Below are 16,046 nucleotides of genomic sequence, written 5' to 3'. Positions count from 1 at the left end.
GTTACCATCTCTTCACTACTACTGATCTCTTTATCTGGAAAAGTCATGCCCCTCATACTTGGAGAAGCCTCAGGTCATGATGGACCTCTTCCAGTCCATCATTCAAACCTGCAAACCCACCTGGGCTGAATGTAAGCAGCTCCTTATGACCTTACTCAACTTCAAGGAGAGAATGTGAGTCACAAAAGGAGCTTCCACCTGGCTCAAGGAGCACCCATCTGGGGGAAGCCTGGACAGGGATCAATATGCCCACACACAGTTCCCAGGCAAGGACCCCCAATGGGATCCCAATGACATGACCAGGCCCAACTGATTAGAAATTTTCCATTGGGCCTTAGTTGAAGGGTTCAGAGCTGGGAGCCGAAAGGCAGTAAACATGGCAAAGACCACCCAAGTCCTACAGACTCTCGAGGGAAGTTGGCTCAATTCTGACAGGATTGACTCCTGACATTTATTTCAAACTTTGGGATGTGATACGATACTACTTTTGTTGTTGATTTTCAATTTGTTCTACTTTTTAGCCATGGTAGCTCTTTCCAGGGCACCCTATTGCTCTTTACTATAACCCCATCATTGAGGGGTTTGTTTTACACATATTTACTTTTTAGTACTACAAAATATTCAAGGTCCTTCTTGCATATTTCTTCCTAGAAAGAGCAATTTCTCTAAGAAGGCATTTATTGGAGAATGGTTTTAAAACCTAAAGTCTGGGCATTATCTCTGCTCATTGTTACTGCAGCCTCGAGGGCCTCTCTGCAGAGAGTGTAAGGAAATATATGTGTATATACTAAGATGTGTACATGCACATCTTTAGAAATATGTGTGCATACAATCTTCTGTATATTTATTCACGTACACATGAGTCCATACTGATTTGTCTAACTCTAAACCATTATCACATAGAACTTCCTAGCCTCCTCCCCTTGCTTATCTGTAAGCTCTCACTTCATAGTGAGAAAAATATCCCTTTAACTGCCATCTATCTATGGATTGCTTGATTCTAGTGGACAATTTCAGGATTGTTAATCCATACATGGTGAAATGGTATTTTATCAACTAGAGTACAGTACTTATACCCAATTTCTTTTGACTTAATTTTACAGGCTCTATTCATATCCAGTACTACTCTCCAGCACCTTTGCCTTCAGCCCCTCATGTCAGGGCAAATTATACATTTTTTATAAAGTTAGATTTGCAACTGATTTATTCTATCTGAGATTCCCTTGACCTTGTAATTGATTTTTAATTAGCATAATTAAGGTACATTCTTTGTGTTGACAAGTTAATTGTCTTTTAACAAATATACAATAACATGTATCTATAATTATACTAATACAGGATAAATTCAGTTTTCTAAAATGCCCCCTGTGCTTCACCTATTCAACATTACTCTCTACTCAGGCAACTAGTGAATATTCTATTGTCTGATTGTTTTGCCATATCCAGAAAGTGATATAATTGATATCAACATATGCAGCATTTTAAAATTGGTTTCTTTAAGTTAGCAATAACCACTTAAGACACGATCAATACATTTTATGACTGGATGGAATATTTCATTTTTCTCGGTAATGTTCCTTTTTATAGATATAGCACAGTGAATTTAACTTTTATCCTATTGAACATCTTCATTGCTTTCAGATTTTGAAATTACAAATACAGGTGCTATAGACATTCATGTGTGTGTTTATGTATGAAATTAAATTTTCATATCTATGCCTAGAAATTTTCATATGTATGCTTAGAAGCACAATTGCTGGATTGTATGGTGTGTTAGTCAACCAAAGGGGTGCTCATGCAAAGTACCAGAACTCTGTTGGCTTTTATAAAGAGTATTTATTTGGGGTATAAGCTATCAGTTATAGGCTCTAAACAGTCCAATTCAATGTACAGTAAAAGGTACTTTCTCACCCAAAGTCTGTTGCCACATGTTGATAGAACATGGCAGGCACTTTCTGCAAGGGCTCAGCCTTCCTCCCTCTTCTTAAGGCTCCAAGGCTCCAGCTTCTTCTGATCTAAGCTGTAAACTGGCAAAAGGTCTTTCTCTCTTCATGCGGCTCATTCCTTTCTGGTCTCAGCTGCTCTGGTCTCTTCACAAGGTCAGCTGCAGACTATCAGACTCATCTTTCTTCAGGGACTCACAAATCCTGTCTGAAGACCTGTTTCTCTTCTCTGTGTTCTTCTCTGTTTTCTCCTTCACCATATGTTTACTAGAGTGTGAGAGTCTGTTTTACCCCCACCAAAGGGTTGGTGACTGAATCATGTATGCTCTAATGACTGGTCAAATAAAACCCCTGATCTTGATTTAATAAATTAAAAGTGAAACCTCTGAATCTAATGTAATCTAATATGCCCAGAGGAATAGAGCTTACAAACACAATTCAATATGTATTTTGGAATTCATTAATAATACATAAAAATTCTACATACTGTAATACTATGTTTATTTGTATAAGAAACAGCTAAAGTATATTCTGGTTGCACAATTTTGTGTTCTCACTAGCACTGAATGCAAGTTTTATTGTTCCACATTCCTAATAAAAATTGGTAGTGTAAGATTTTAGGTTTTTGTCTATTTTAATAAGTGGATGAAGATATATTATTGTGGGATTTTTAAAATGTATTGAATATTTAAGTTATGATTTAAATATAAAAAATATCAAATTTAATTAATTTACAGCTATATTCTGGGAATTCTTCACATAGTATGAAAACAGTAGGGGGAAATGGAAAGGACAAATGAGTTTATATGGCTATGAGTTTCCAAAAAAGAGTTGGGAGGTCATCAGAGGGGTCACTCTTATGCACGCCTCAGCAGGGTGCCAGAGACAGCCAAAGTAGATACAAGTCCAGGTATTGGTTCTTCTGAGAGTTACAGAGACCCACAGGTTCTATGGTCATGCCAGATGGAGTTTGGTGCCATGTAAGGTGGCCCTGCTTTGGAGTTGTGTTTCTGAGTGTGATGGAGTTGAACTCAGATGTGATCTTTGTTCACCAGCCTCTCCTGTCACTTTTACCAAACCTGTGGTTGGTACTGTGGTTTGGTGTATGCTCAGGGGAGATGAATCTCTGGACTGTCCATGTGATAGCCAGGCCCTGAGCCTCAACAGACCTGGAACTCCTACCCTCTAGTTTAATGAACTTACTCCAGCCAGCTAACAGGGAGGTGAAGAAGGTCGACCACCACACCAGGGAGCCAGGAGTGCCTACAACTGTAAGCAGGAGAATTGCATCCATCATCCATGTGGAATCTAAGCCCCCACTTGATATAGATGTAGAGTGGACATCACCATTCTAGGGTCCACAGGATGGAGGAATAGAGTATGTATTAGAGCGGACTTACTGATATTCTATTCTGGAACTATTGTGATTAGTAATGGAAGAAAATGTAGCATTAATGTGGAGAAAGCGGCCATGGTAGCTGCTAAGGGTAGGGAGAGAGAAGAAGAGATGTGATTTGGGGGCATTTTCAGGACTTGGAGTTGTCCTGGGTGGTACTGCAGGGATAGTTGCTAGACATGGTAAGTCCTGCTATGGCCCACTGGGTGGACTGGGGAGAGTGTAAACTACAATGTAAACCACTATTCATGCGGTACAGCAGTGCTCCAAAATGTATTCACCAAATGCAATGAATGTGCAACAGTGATGAAAGAGGATATCGGTGTGGGAGGAGTGGGGTGAGGGGGTGGGGCTATATGGGGACCTCATATTTTTTTAATGTAACATTAAAAAAATAAATTAAAAAAATATTAAAGACCACAGTGTCAGTGTGTATAATTTTCAGCACTCAAGTAGCTTTTCAAACAAGCAACAAAACTCTTTTCAGCATGTCTCCCATTTAAAGGTATCCCTTCTGTTTAAAATATAACAAACTTATGCATTTTCCTGGTATATTTGCACCAGAATCATTTATACTGGAATGGCAAGACTTAGAAAGGTTTGACAACACCAAGTACTAGTGAGGAATAGAAGGAATGGCACTCTCATAAATTGCTGATGAGGGAATAAATTTGTGCAACTACTATGGAAAGCTGTCTGGTAGAATCTACTAAAGCTTAATATAGTAATACTCTCTTATTCAGAATTTCCACTCTGGTTATATATCCAAGAAAAGGAATATATATACGTGTGTGTGTGTGTGTATGTGTGTGTGTATGCCAAGAGATATGTTTGGGAATATTGAAAGCAGAATTATTTGTAACACCCAACACTTAAAACAAACCAAATATCTATCTACAGTAGAACAGATGCATAAATTATGGTATGTTAATGCAATGGAATACCACATAGGCATGAAAAACTTAAACTACTAATATTTGGGACAAATGAATGAATGTCCTTATGGGCATAATGAGGAGCAAAGAAGCCAGGCACAAATGAATAGTTATTGTATAATGCCATGCAAATAATATTTAAAAAACAGGCAAAACTAACTTCTTGAAATAGCAGTCAAAAGTGACTGTCAGGAAGTGAATGTGGTTCAACAGATAGAGCATCCACCTACCATATGGGAGGACCAGGGTTCAACACCCAGGGCTTCCTGGCTCATGTGGTGAGCTGGCCCATGAGCAGTGTTGATGCATGCAAGGAGTGCCAGCCCACACAGGGATGACCCTGTGTAAGGGTGCCCCCCAGTGCAAGGAGTGGCCCCTGCCCAAGGAGAGCTGTCCCATGCAAAACTGTAGCCCACCGAGGAGTGGTGACACACACACACAGAGCTGATGCAGCAAGATGACACAACAAAAAGAGACAGATCTCCAGTGCCACCTGATGAGAATACAAGTGGACATAGAAGAACACACAGTGACTGGATACAGAGAACAGACAATGGGGGAGGAAGGAGAAATAAATAAATAAATGTGTTTTAAAAAGATGACTGTCTATTATTATTTAAAAATTTTTTAATATAATGGGCTTTATTTTAAAAGAGGTTTTATTTATAATTATTTTTAATTTTGTTGCTTTAGATTACAGAAAAGTTATATCAAAAGTATCAGGTGTTAAAAACTGCTTTTTGACCTTGAATAAAAGGGAGAAATGGAATGGACAAATGAGTTTATATGGTATGGGTCTCCAGAAAAGAGTCGGGAGGTTATCAGAAGAGTATTGCTTATGCACACCTCGGCAGGGTCCCAGAAACAGCCAAAGTAGATACAACCCCAAGTACTGGTTCTCATGAGGGCTACAGAGACCCACAGGTTTTATGGTCATGGCAGATGGCTCTGGAGTTCAGAGCCATGTCAACTGGCCCTACTTTGGAGTTTGTGTTCCTGAGTGTGATGGAGTTGGACTCAGATGTGACCTTTCTACACAAGCTTCTTCTGTCACTTTTTCTGAACCTGTAGTTGGCACTCGGGTTGTTGTATACTCAGGAGACCTGAATCTCTGGACCATCCATGTGACAGCCATGCCCTGAGCCTCAGCAGACTTGCAACTCCTACCCTCTGGTTTATTGGACTTACCCTGGCCAGCTAACAGGGAGGTGAAGGTCAACCACCACACCAGGGAGCCAAGAGTGCCTACAACTGCAAGCAGGAGAATTGCATCTATCATCCATGTGGAATCTAAGTCCCCTCTTGATACAGATTTGGAGTGGACATAACCATCCCAGGGTCCACAGGATGGAGGAATAGGGTATGGTTTATAGTGGACTTAGTGATAATCTACTATGGAACTATTGTGATTAGTAATGGAAGAAATTGTAGCACTGATGTGGAGAAAGTGGCCATGGTAACTACTGACGGTAAGGAGAGGGAAGAGAAGATATGATGTGGGGGCATTTTCAGGACTTGGAGTTGTCCTGGGTGGTACTGCAGGTATAGTTGCTGGACATTGTGTGATCTGCCATGGCCCACTGGGTGGACTAGGGAAGAGTTTAAACTCTTCCCATGTAAACCATGTAAACCATTACCCATGTGGTGCAGCAGTACTCCAAAATGTATTCACCAAATGCAATGAATGTGCCATGATGAAAGAGGTTGTTGATATGGGAGGAGTGGGGTGTGGGTGTGGGGTATATATTGGGTCCTCTTATATATATATTTTTTAATGTAACATTTAAAAAAAATAAAGAGAGAGAAAATGTATGAGAGATTGCAATGTAAGCTCTCCATCCCCCATACCACCCTCCCTTTTTCAAGGTAGCTGTAACATTTATGATGTTCTATTTGTAAAAGCCATTCATTAAAAAAATGCACATTTGAAAAAAATGACTCTCTTGTGGTAAAGACTAACCTACTTATAGCAATAATCTAAAAAATGAAAGCATCATTGTGACATTTATCACCACTTCACCCATCTAACAAATACTGAAAGAGGCAACTGCTATTGTTATAACCATTTTAAAACCAAAATCTTGAGCACAAATCAGAATTAAGAGAAACTACAGAATTTTCACATTTGCATGTATTTTTAGCTGAACTTTCAAAAATTCCACATATAATAAAACCACAACATTGAATCAAAACATTTAAGACTTGTGACAAAATTACTCTATAGAAGCAAGGAAAAGAGAGTGGAAATTTAACAGCAGTATATTTCTAGGATAAAATTCAATCAATTATTTCCTTTATCATAAAACAAAAGTCAGTGAGTCAACATTTTAATAACAGTAATCAAGTTATTTACTATTCAAGAATTTGCATTTTAATTTGTACCTTTAATGTGTATCCACCCATATACTTAGATTAAATTAAATTTGGCCATCAAAAACACTTCACTCAGAATTCTAATCTTAACCATAAACCATAACTTTTCAAAGCATAGTCAAAAACTATACAATAATGCTACCATTTAGATTTATATGCTTCATCTGAAAGTCTTATCTTACAAACAGCAGTTTTGCCCTGTTTCTCTAGAATAAATATCCCTATGTCTAAACCTTTAAATGATAATAAAAAAAGACAGATTCAAATAATTCATGCTATGCATTTTCCTTCATCGGGGTTTAATAAAAACAGAACCATCTGGTGGTGGAGCATCACCTTCCTTCCCAGTTAGTCTCTACCATCCCAGAAGCAGATGAGAGCTCTTTATTATATTTTTGGAAAAAAATAATACTTTAGAAAATATCACCCCATACATTTTTATAATGTGTGATTTCACATTAATTTAGCTCATTGTTAACATCTGCCTTTATTTATAAGAATAGTATTTCATTGTGTTTTACATTTGTGAATTTTATTTGCATGAGGCAGCATGGTTTATCAATTTTTGCTATTTCTTTGGCATAAACCTGCGATGCTCAGGACAGCTTTGGTCATCTTTTCTTAGGACTTCTTATTAATGTGTTGCTCTGTTGTCAGTCTTTCTGATAATCTGTTCTTCTGACTGCAAGATTTAGCACCGTACGTAATAGCCTTTCAGATGAATAGCTGCATTTCCATTTGTTTTTGGAGTTCTTGTGATTTCTTGGAAATCTTGTAGAATTCAGGGCAGAGTGGTGAATGTGATTTCTCAGCCATAGAAATTCCCAATTTAAATGGACAAGTACTGGCTTAGCTCTGCTAAACTACCCAGTGACCAGTTTTTTCCATGAAAGAACCAGCATTGGTGCCAGATTGAATGTGTTTGGATGCCAGTGCCTCTCCTTTGAACCACCAGGCTGTTTCTTGTTTCTATTTCTAAAGCAGATCTTGCTACAACTAAATATTACCAGTCCTGGGAAATAGTATTTTTATGTCTAAAATGTAGCTTTTGCCAATATATTCTGAGGTCTCATTGAGGTAAACAAAACAAGCTTAACTGAAGGGTGACTTTTACTTGTAAAAGCCGAACTTGGTATGAGTGAGAATAATATATTGCACTGTTAAAGCAATATCTGTTATATTTAAAATATAGCATTTGCCATAGACACTGACACCTAGGGAAATAGAATTGGTAAAATAAAGTGGGATTTTATTGTGAAAGTGCAAATTCACATGATTCAAAATATGCAGGAACCTTTAAACAAGAAGTGCCAATGCCTAAAATATCACATTCTAGCTGTATCTGGAGTTTGCTATATCCCAGCATTGCTCAGATAAATGAACAAAGTCTAGGCAAATCAGGATTTGTGCTTATTATCCCAAACTACTTAAGAAATACTGAGCTTGGCTAACCCAACGTTTTTTAGCGTTTATTTTTTATTGTGTTATTTGAAGATACATGGATCACAAAAAATGTTACGTTAAAAATTATGAGGTTCCCACATAACCCACCCCCCACCCCTCCACTCCCCCCACAGAATGCTTACTTGGAAGGGTATATATTCTTAGCTTAGGATTCTGTTAAGATCTTCTGACCATTTTTTAAATCAGCATTTGCTTTCTTATTTTGGGGTGTTAAGCCTTCTTCGTAAATTTGGATGTAAATCATTTAACAGGTGTGTTTTGTTAATATTTTTTCCAAATCTGTAGATTTTCTCTTCAATCCTTTATCAATGTCCTGCATAGAGCAGAAATTTACATTGAATAGAAACAACTTATAAATTTTCATTTCTCATAGATCATGCTTAGGGTGCTTTATCTAAAAATGCATTTCTACACCCTGGGCCCCTATATTTCCTATATGTTTATTCTAGAAGTGTTATGCTGCATTTTACTTTTAAGTGATATGATTCATTTTTATTTAATTTTTATAAAATATTTACAATCTGTGCTTCAGTTCCTTTTTGTTTGGCCTGAATATAACTTATTGTTCCAATACCATTTCTCGAGAAGACCAAACTGTCTACATTAAATTGCCTCTGTGAAACACCTATTGAACACATTTGCAGGGTGTTTTATTCTATTTGTTTATTTGTCAACAGGATACTGTTTAATTATTGTGTTTTTATATTGTGTTGCAATTAGGTAATGTATTTCCTACAACTTTGTTCTTCTTCTTCTTCACTATTTTGTCTCAGGTACAAAAAGACTGGTCATTAGGTTTGTTGATTAAAATAAAGTCTGAGATAATTTGTAGTGGCATAGTGTTTTTCATTTTGGATAAGTATGGCTAGTCAGAAATTATAAAGGGGAAACAGGAGCATTTGATTTCCCTGACATTTTTAGATAAGGGAATTAAATCTATATAAAATCTATAAAAATATAAATATAATGTGCTTTTAAAACTAATCACACCATGTATTATATTTTTTATGATTACTGTGTGTGGCTAAATTTGCATTGCTCTGTTATCTCTTCTAGGAATTTCATCCTCTACATCGAAACAGAAAACCAAACATGTGTCTTAGATTTTGCCCTCCTGGGTCTCTCAGATGATACGGGAGTGCAGCCTCTCCTCTTTGGGCTGTTCCTGTTGATGTAACTGGTCACCTTCCTGGGAATCTGCTCATCATCCTGGCCATCATCTTGGACTCCCACCTCCACACATCTATATACTCCTTCCTCTCTAACTTGTCTTTTAAAGATATCTGTTTCACCTCCACCACAGTCCCAAAGATGCTGCTGAACATCTAGACAGAAAGGAAAATCATAACTTTTGAAAGTTGCTTCAGACAGATATATTTTTTCATACTTTCTGGACAATTAGATAACTCCCTCTTGACTGTGATGCCCTAAGACCACTTTGTGGCCCTCTGTGACCCCCTGCACTACATGGTCATCATGAACCCCCGGCTCTGTGTCCTCCTGCTGCTGACATCCTGCTTATTGAGTGTTTATACTCCCTTTTATAATGCTTAATGGTTTAGCAATTACTTTTTTGTTCAGAGTTGGAATTGCCCTACTTTTTCTGTGAACTTAATCAGGTAGTCGACTTGCTTCTTCTTGATACCTTTCTCAATGACGTTGTGATGTATTTTGCACCTAGACTTCTGGGTTTTATTCCACTCAGTGGGATCCTTTTCTTTTTCTCCAAGTTTGTAGCCTCCATTTTCAGAATTTCATGAACTGAGGGCAAGTATAAATCATTTTTTACTTGTTGGTCTCACATCTCAGTTGTCACCCTGTTTTATGGTACAAGTCTCAGAGTGCATCTTAGCTCTACTGCTCCTGAAAACTCAAGGACAAGTGCATTAGTCTCAGTGATGTACATGGTGGTCATTCTTATGCTGACTCCCTTTATCTATAGTCTTAGAAACAAGGACACAAAGCAGGCCTTTAAAACACTGAGACACATTCTCTCTATAAAAGGATTCCTGTCTCAAGTTTAGAGAATTGCTCATGACTAATAGAGATCAAACACTGGGAAATCTAAATTTAAATTCTTTATAAGTATATAGAAAGATAAGCTGTTATTTGTCTAATATCAGAACTCTATTTCTTTAATTTTTTTTATATCAAGGACACCTGTTTCTTTTGTATTATTTTACATCTTGTGGTCTTTCTTATTGTATTCCCTGAAATCAGTATTGAAGGTAGAAACTGCTGCCAGGATTTTCAATAGTGAAATATTTCACACAGGTAATTCTGTATATATAAAATTAAAGCAGGTGCTGGAGTGATGAAGGTGTACTGCAGTCACTGCCAGCACTTGTGTTTAATGGCTTTGGTGAAAATAATCTCTCTTAGCAAAGGCTGTGTACCAGCTATCAGGGTTTTTATTCATTGACTCCAGAAAGATGTCACATCCTGATCTGGAGACATCATCTAATTGGTTTACAATAATTCAAATTCCATCTCTGATATAATCCCTTCTCCTGCACATTCTAAATCATAAGTTAAGTGAGGTTGTAATCAAGAGCACAATCTTTGATCCTTCAAACACTGATGGTCTCAATAATTTCTGTATTTCTCCCCAGTGATGTAAGGTTACCCCTTAAAACTTATTTTCATAGTTAAGGACATTTTTTCTGGAAATTTCACTAAGCCCTTCCTACAATAATAATTCATATTTACAGATCACAAAAATAAGGTGCATGTTTTCCCTATTTGCTATGATACTTTTTCTCAAATATTAAACCCAGATATTAGGACACAATTTTAGGTTTTTATGGAGACTTACTGTGGTTGCATAAAAATTTTTAAAAATTAGATTTTTTAAAGTACACCATTAGTGAAATATAAAGAGGACTTCAACTCTGTTATCTTTTCCTAGAATGTGCCTACTTACCTAGACCTTTACTCACTCCCCTATTCCTGCATCTTCAATTTTTCTCTCAAAGAAATATATTCCTGGTTTTATCAGTAGATTTTTAGCCTTATCCAGGACACTAAAATATGTGGAAACAATGATTCACTCTAAACTAGGACATAAATTTGCTCTCATGGAAAACTAAATTTATTCCTTAAGAATCTGTACCAAAAAAATACAAACATCAAGATACAAGAAAAAAAATCATATTGTGTGTTATTGATGAAACTAAACTGCATTTTAGGGTTTTTAAAAAATGGGAAACCTTGAAGAACAGCCTTAAAATTTGGCATTCAACTAAAGAAACTTCAATAAATTGAGTGAGAGATAAACACCAGGTTACAGAGGGAAACAATATTTTTTCCTGGAGAAGTGGGAGACTTGGTTGCTGCCTGTAAACCATGAAGTGTTTTTTAGACAGAAGTAGGTGAAGACTCATTGTGAGTGAGCTCTGTTCTCTTCAATTGTATTATGTTGTGTGTGTAAAATAATTATCTACTGGGACCGTACCATGAGAAATTTAGAGAAGATGAACACTGTCAATTGAAGATTAACTGTCCAGAGTGGGGGAAGTTGAATGAACACCCTCAGGTCCAGGGAACATCATTTAAACTAAGGCACAGTAGAAAACTATAATGGAGTCTTTGCCTCTTATAACTTACTGTAATAATGTAGCCAGTGTCTAAGTGACAATAATTCAAACATGGCAACAATGATTCCTTCCTCCACTGCCAGGAGCTGAGTTTCCAATAGAAGCAAATTCTAGGGTAACAGTACTGAATAAGAAGGTCCTGCATTTCACCTCCTGGTGTCTTTCACCAATGCCACACTTTCCATTTCTCCTCAATATCAGATCACCCTTCTCAGAAGAACTGGAAGCACCCACATATTAAGAGCTCTGAGTTACATCATCCTAAGTGTGGTTCATATATTTCATCTCCTGGAGTTTCCAGAATAAAGACATTTTGTATTTATTCATTATCCAAGGATGAAATCACCAGTGGAACAAAAAAATCACTGGAATGAGGCACAGAATTTCTGTTTTGCTGTGGGAAGATAATATCATGGGAGGGAATGCTTTACTGGCAGTAACTGCAGGGATACAGAAAAAGCCTCAGGTGTAAAAGTTCACAGATATAAATTTGTTTTTTTCTCCTGATTCCTCTCTGAGGTTGCAGGGGACTTTGGTTTTCATGGTAGCTAAATTTCTCACAGTTCAACTGCATAGAAATTTTAAATTTTCAGCATTGTATATTTCAGCTTTAGAGGTTCTATTTATTTCATTATTGAAATATGTTTATGCCATTTTATATATTTGTAATACTCTTTTTAATTTTATAAAACTCATTAAAAAGTGTTGTTTCATATACTGTGTCTGAACAATTTCAAACTCTGAAACAGTTAAAGGCTTTTTCCCACTGTTTGCTTTTCTTCTGGCTCTTAGTCATGGTAACTTGTTTTCTTAGTGTTTATCTGTATTTAAGATTGTGTTAAGTTCATTTGTTGGGCCCATATTTGTGTGAATTCTTGGAGGTCTTGATGGAAAAGAGAGGATTTACATTTGAAATTGTTTTACCCTTCGGAAGTCAGAATCACTTAATGCTAATTTTTCCACGTACAGCTTTTCAGGCCACAAAAGGGTTTTGCTTTCAAAGGGCACACTGGCTTATCATCCAAAGGGCTTTCCCAACAGGTAGCACCAGTGTCAGTGCAAGTGTTTATCTTGATATCCATATTGCATTAGTGTGTATATACATTCTTAACCTTTAAAATTCTGCTATAATTCCAAAAATATTACTTTTATACCATAATATATACTGTATAAAACTCTTACCTGAGTTTTGACTTATGAGAATTTTGGACTTCATTTTCACGTGAAACCTATTTACTAATACAGAATCTCAAATTCTTCAGTGGGGACTATCTTCTAAAATGACAGCTGTCATTTGAAATCTACTATCCATCATGGTCCATTTTGTTATTTATTTTGTGGCTAAATTAATTTCTTTTGTTAGGCTAGTTTAGGGAGGAATTTAAAAGATTCAGGAAAACTTACAGGTGTGAACCCTCATATTTTAAAACATCGCAAATCAATAGCCTAACTACAGATTTGCAGTAACTAAAAATGAAGGGCAAACTGAACCTAAATATAGTAGAAGGATTTAAATAATAAATATTTACATGGGAAGAAATGAAATAGAATAAAATAATTGAAAGAAGCAATGGAATTGATTCTTGGAATATTTCAATAAAATAGACAATGTTTATTTAGAATGGGAAAGAAAAAACAGAGAGGAATGAAATCACTAAAATTCAGAATGAAACCAGGGATCTTGCTAGATATTGGTGATATTAAAGGGATTATGAATGACTATTATGGACAATTGTCTGCCAATATCTAGAAAACCTGGAAGAAATGGACCAATTCTTAGAAACACACAATTTACCTAAATTGGCTGAAAAGAAATAGATCTCACCAAAAGTGTAACAAGAAGAGATTCAATAATTCATCAAAAACCTCCCCAAAATATGTGTAGAATCAGACAGTTTCCATAATGAAATCTATGAAATACTCAAGGATGAAATACTTATAATACTCAAAATCTTCCAACTTGAAGTCAGGGTATCTCTCCAAACTCATTCTACGATCCTAAAATTATTTTGATACCAAAGCTACATAAAGACGTAAGGAAAGAAAACCAAGGAATAAATTTCTCTAAAAAAATATGGATCCAAAATCACTCAGCAAAAATTGGCATACCAAATCCAACAGAATATTAGATGTATCCATGTCCTAGTGAGATTTATCTCAGTACTCAAGAGTGTTCAAAATAAGGAAATCAGTGTAATATACCACATTAACACAACGAAGAGAAAAATCACATGAAAATCTCAATTAGTGCAAAAATGTGAGTGATAAGTTCCAACACTGTTTCATGATAAAAACACTCAGGATAATAAAAATACCTTCCTCAACATGATTAACAGCATATATGTGAGAGCACAAGTAATCTTGTCCTCAATGCTGAAAGAATGAAAGCCATCCTCTTAAGTTCTGGAACAAGACAAGAATGGCTTCTTTCTCTATTGCTATTCAGTAATGTACTGGGAGTTAGGAAATTAGGCCATAAAAATAAATAAAATGAATCCAAATTAGAAAGGAAGAAGTAAAACTATCTATGTTCATGATGTCACATTCCTTTATAGGGAATATGACAAAGTATCCACAAGAAACCTCTAGATCTCATAAATGAATGCAGCCAAATACAAGGTATGAGATATTTTTTTTAGTTTCTGGGGGTCAAGGATTGAACAATGAAGTTGTTCTAGCACCTGAGCCATACCCACTCCAAGCTGTGAAAGTAACATGCAAAAATTTGTCCTGTTTTATACACCTGCAAAGAACATTCTTAATTGTACATTTTAAAAATCCATATACCATAGCATCTAAAACAACAAATTACTTAGGAATAATTTTAACTGAATAGGTGAAGGACTTACACAACAAAAACTAGAAAATACTGTTGCAAGAAATTAGAGAGGGTGTAAGGAATTGGAAAAAATAATCTGTGTTCATGGATAGGAAGAATTCCTATTATTAAGTTACCAGTACTACCCAGCAATCCATTGCTTCATTTTTATCCCTGTCAAAGTCCCAGGAGACTTTTTAAGCAGAAACAGAAAGGGAAATCTTTATTCAGATGGAATTATATTTTATCAGGACTGAGTATACTATGTTAAGAAGATCTATTTATTTTCATGTCTTTGGCCTTTTTAGACTTGGAGATGTTTGCGATCAAGCACAATATCTTATACCTTTCATCATCCCCAGGATATAGTTTAGTGCTTACCTTACAGTATTCTGAAAAAATATTTATTTAATGACTGAGAAAACAAACAGTTGAGTGAGTTGAACAGATATTGTTAACTATGCTGGAGAAAACAGAAGCAGTGAGACATGAGGAAATCTTGTTTAGAGAGGATGGCCTCATGAATGAGAGCCAATGCCAGAAGACACAGGTAAGATTCAGAAGAGATTTTAGTGTATCCAGAATCTCTCTCTGGACTGAGCAATAGGGAAATCATTCAGGGGAATCTTGCAGTCCAAGAGCCCACACCTAAAGAGAGGTGACCTACTCCTGGGAGGAAGGAGTGCACTGGGAAAATAAATGAACGTGGAGCTCCAAAGCTGTCTCCCAAAGGTCAAAATTGGCACAAGATTTTATAGTGTTTTTCTTTCTTTCCTCTGGAAAATTAAATATCTCATGGAGGAGAAAAGCAAAAGAATACTTCATTAACGATGCTCACGGGAAAGACATCCTTCAAGGTACAGAAACCCTAAATGTTTCCCTAAACTACTGCAAGTCTACGTTTCTCTGATGATGAGGAAACACAATTGTATTTTCTAGAGACCTTGTGAGTGGGAGCATCTCCCTGACCTTCCTGGGAGCAGTGCTTCCACCTTCATCTTCATTCAAGAAAGAATTGGTGAGCTTAGACCCTTCCTTGGTAACTTCAGAGATTCCTCACAGGTACTGCGGGAATGTGTTATGGCTAAAAGTAACCCTGTTATTAGTGGTAACTTGAGACCTAACAGGGTACATACATAAAGGAAGCAAAATATTTCAAAGTTCTGCCTATCTAAAAAGCCTGAGTGCAAGTAGATACTGGATACCTAAAATATCTTCCTTCTACAGTCTGTCTTTTCTGGCCTTAGCTCTCACTTATGGGGCTTCCCTTTCTTAGCAAGATTTTTTCTTGTTTCACTGCTTCTTCTTTCTCCACATTTCTTAGATGTGTCTGTTTCTTCACTTTCCTCTTTGTAGATATTACCAGTAGAGAAGTTGTGAGCTTTGTCATGATGATGGGAGGGAGTGTTGCTGAGGGGGGGGAGAGGTGGGGTGGGGGAGGTAGGGTTCAATGGGACCTCATATATATATATATTTAATGTAATATTATTACAAAGTAAATAAAAAAATCATCAAAATGGA

Source organism: Dasypus novemcinctus, chromosome 31 (assembly GCF_030445035.2).
Source record: "Dasypus novemcinctus isolate mDasNov1 chromosome 31, mDasNov1.1.hap2, whole genome shotgun sequence".
NCBI classification, from domain to species: Eukaryota; Metazoa; Chordata; class Mammalia; order Cingulata; family Dasypodidae; genus Dasypus; species Dasypus novemcinctus.
The sequence above is the reverse complement of the archived record's forward strand: the minus strand, read 5'-3'. Positions refer to the sequence as shown.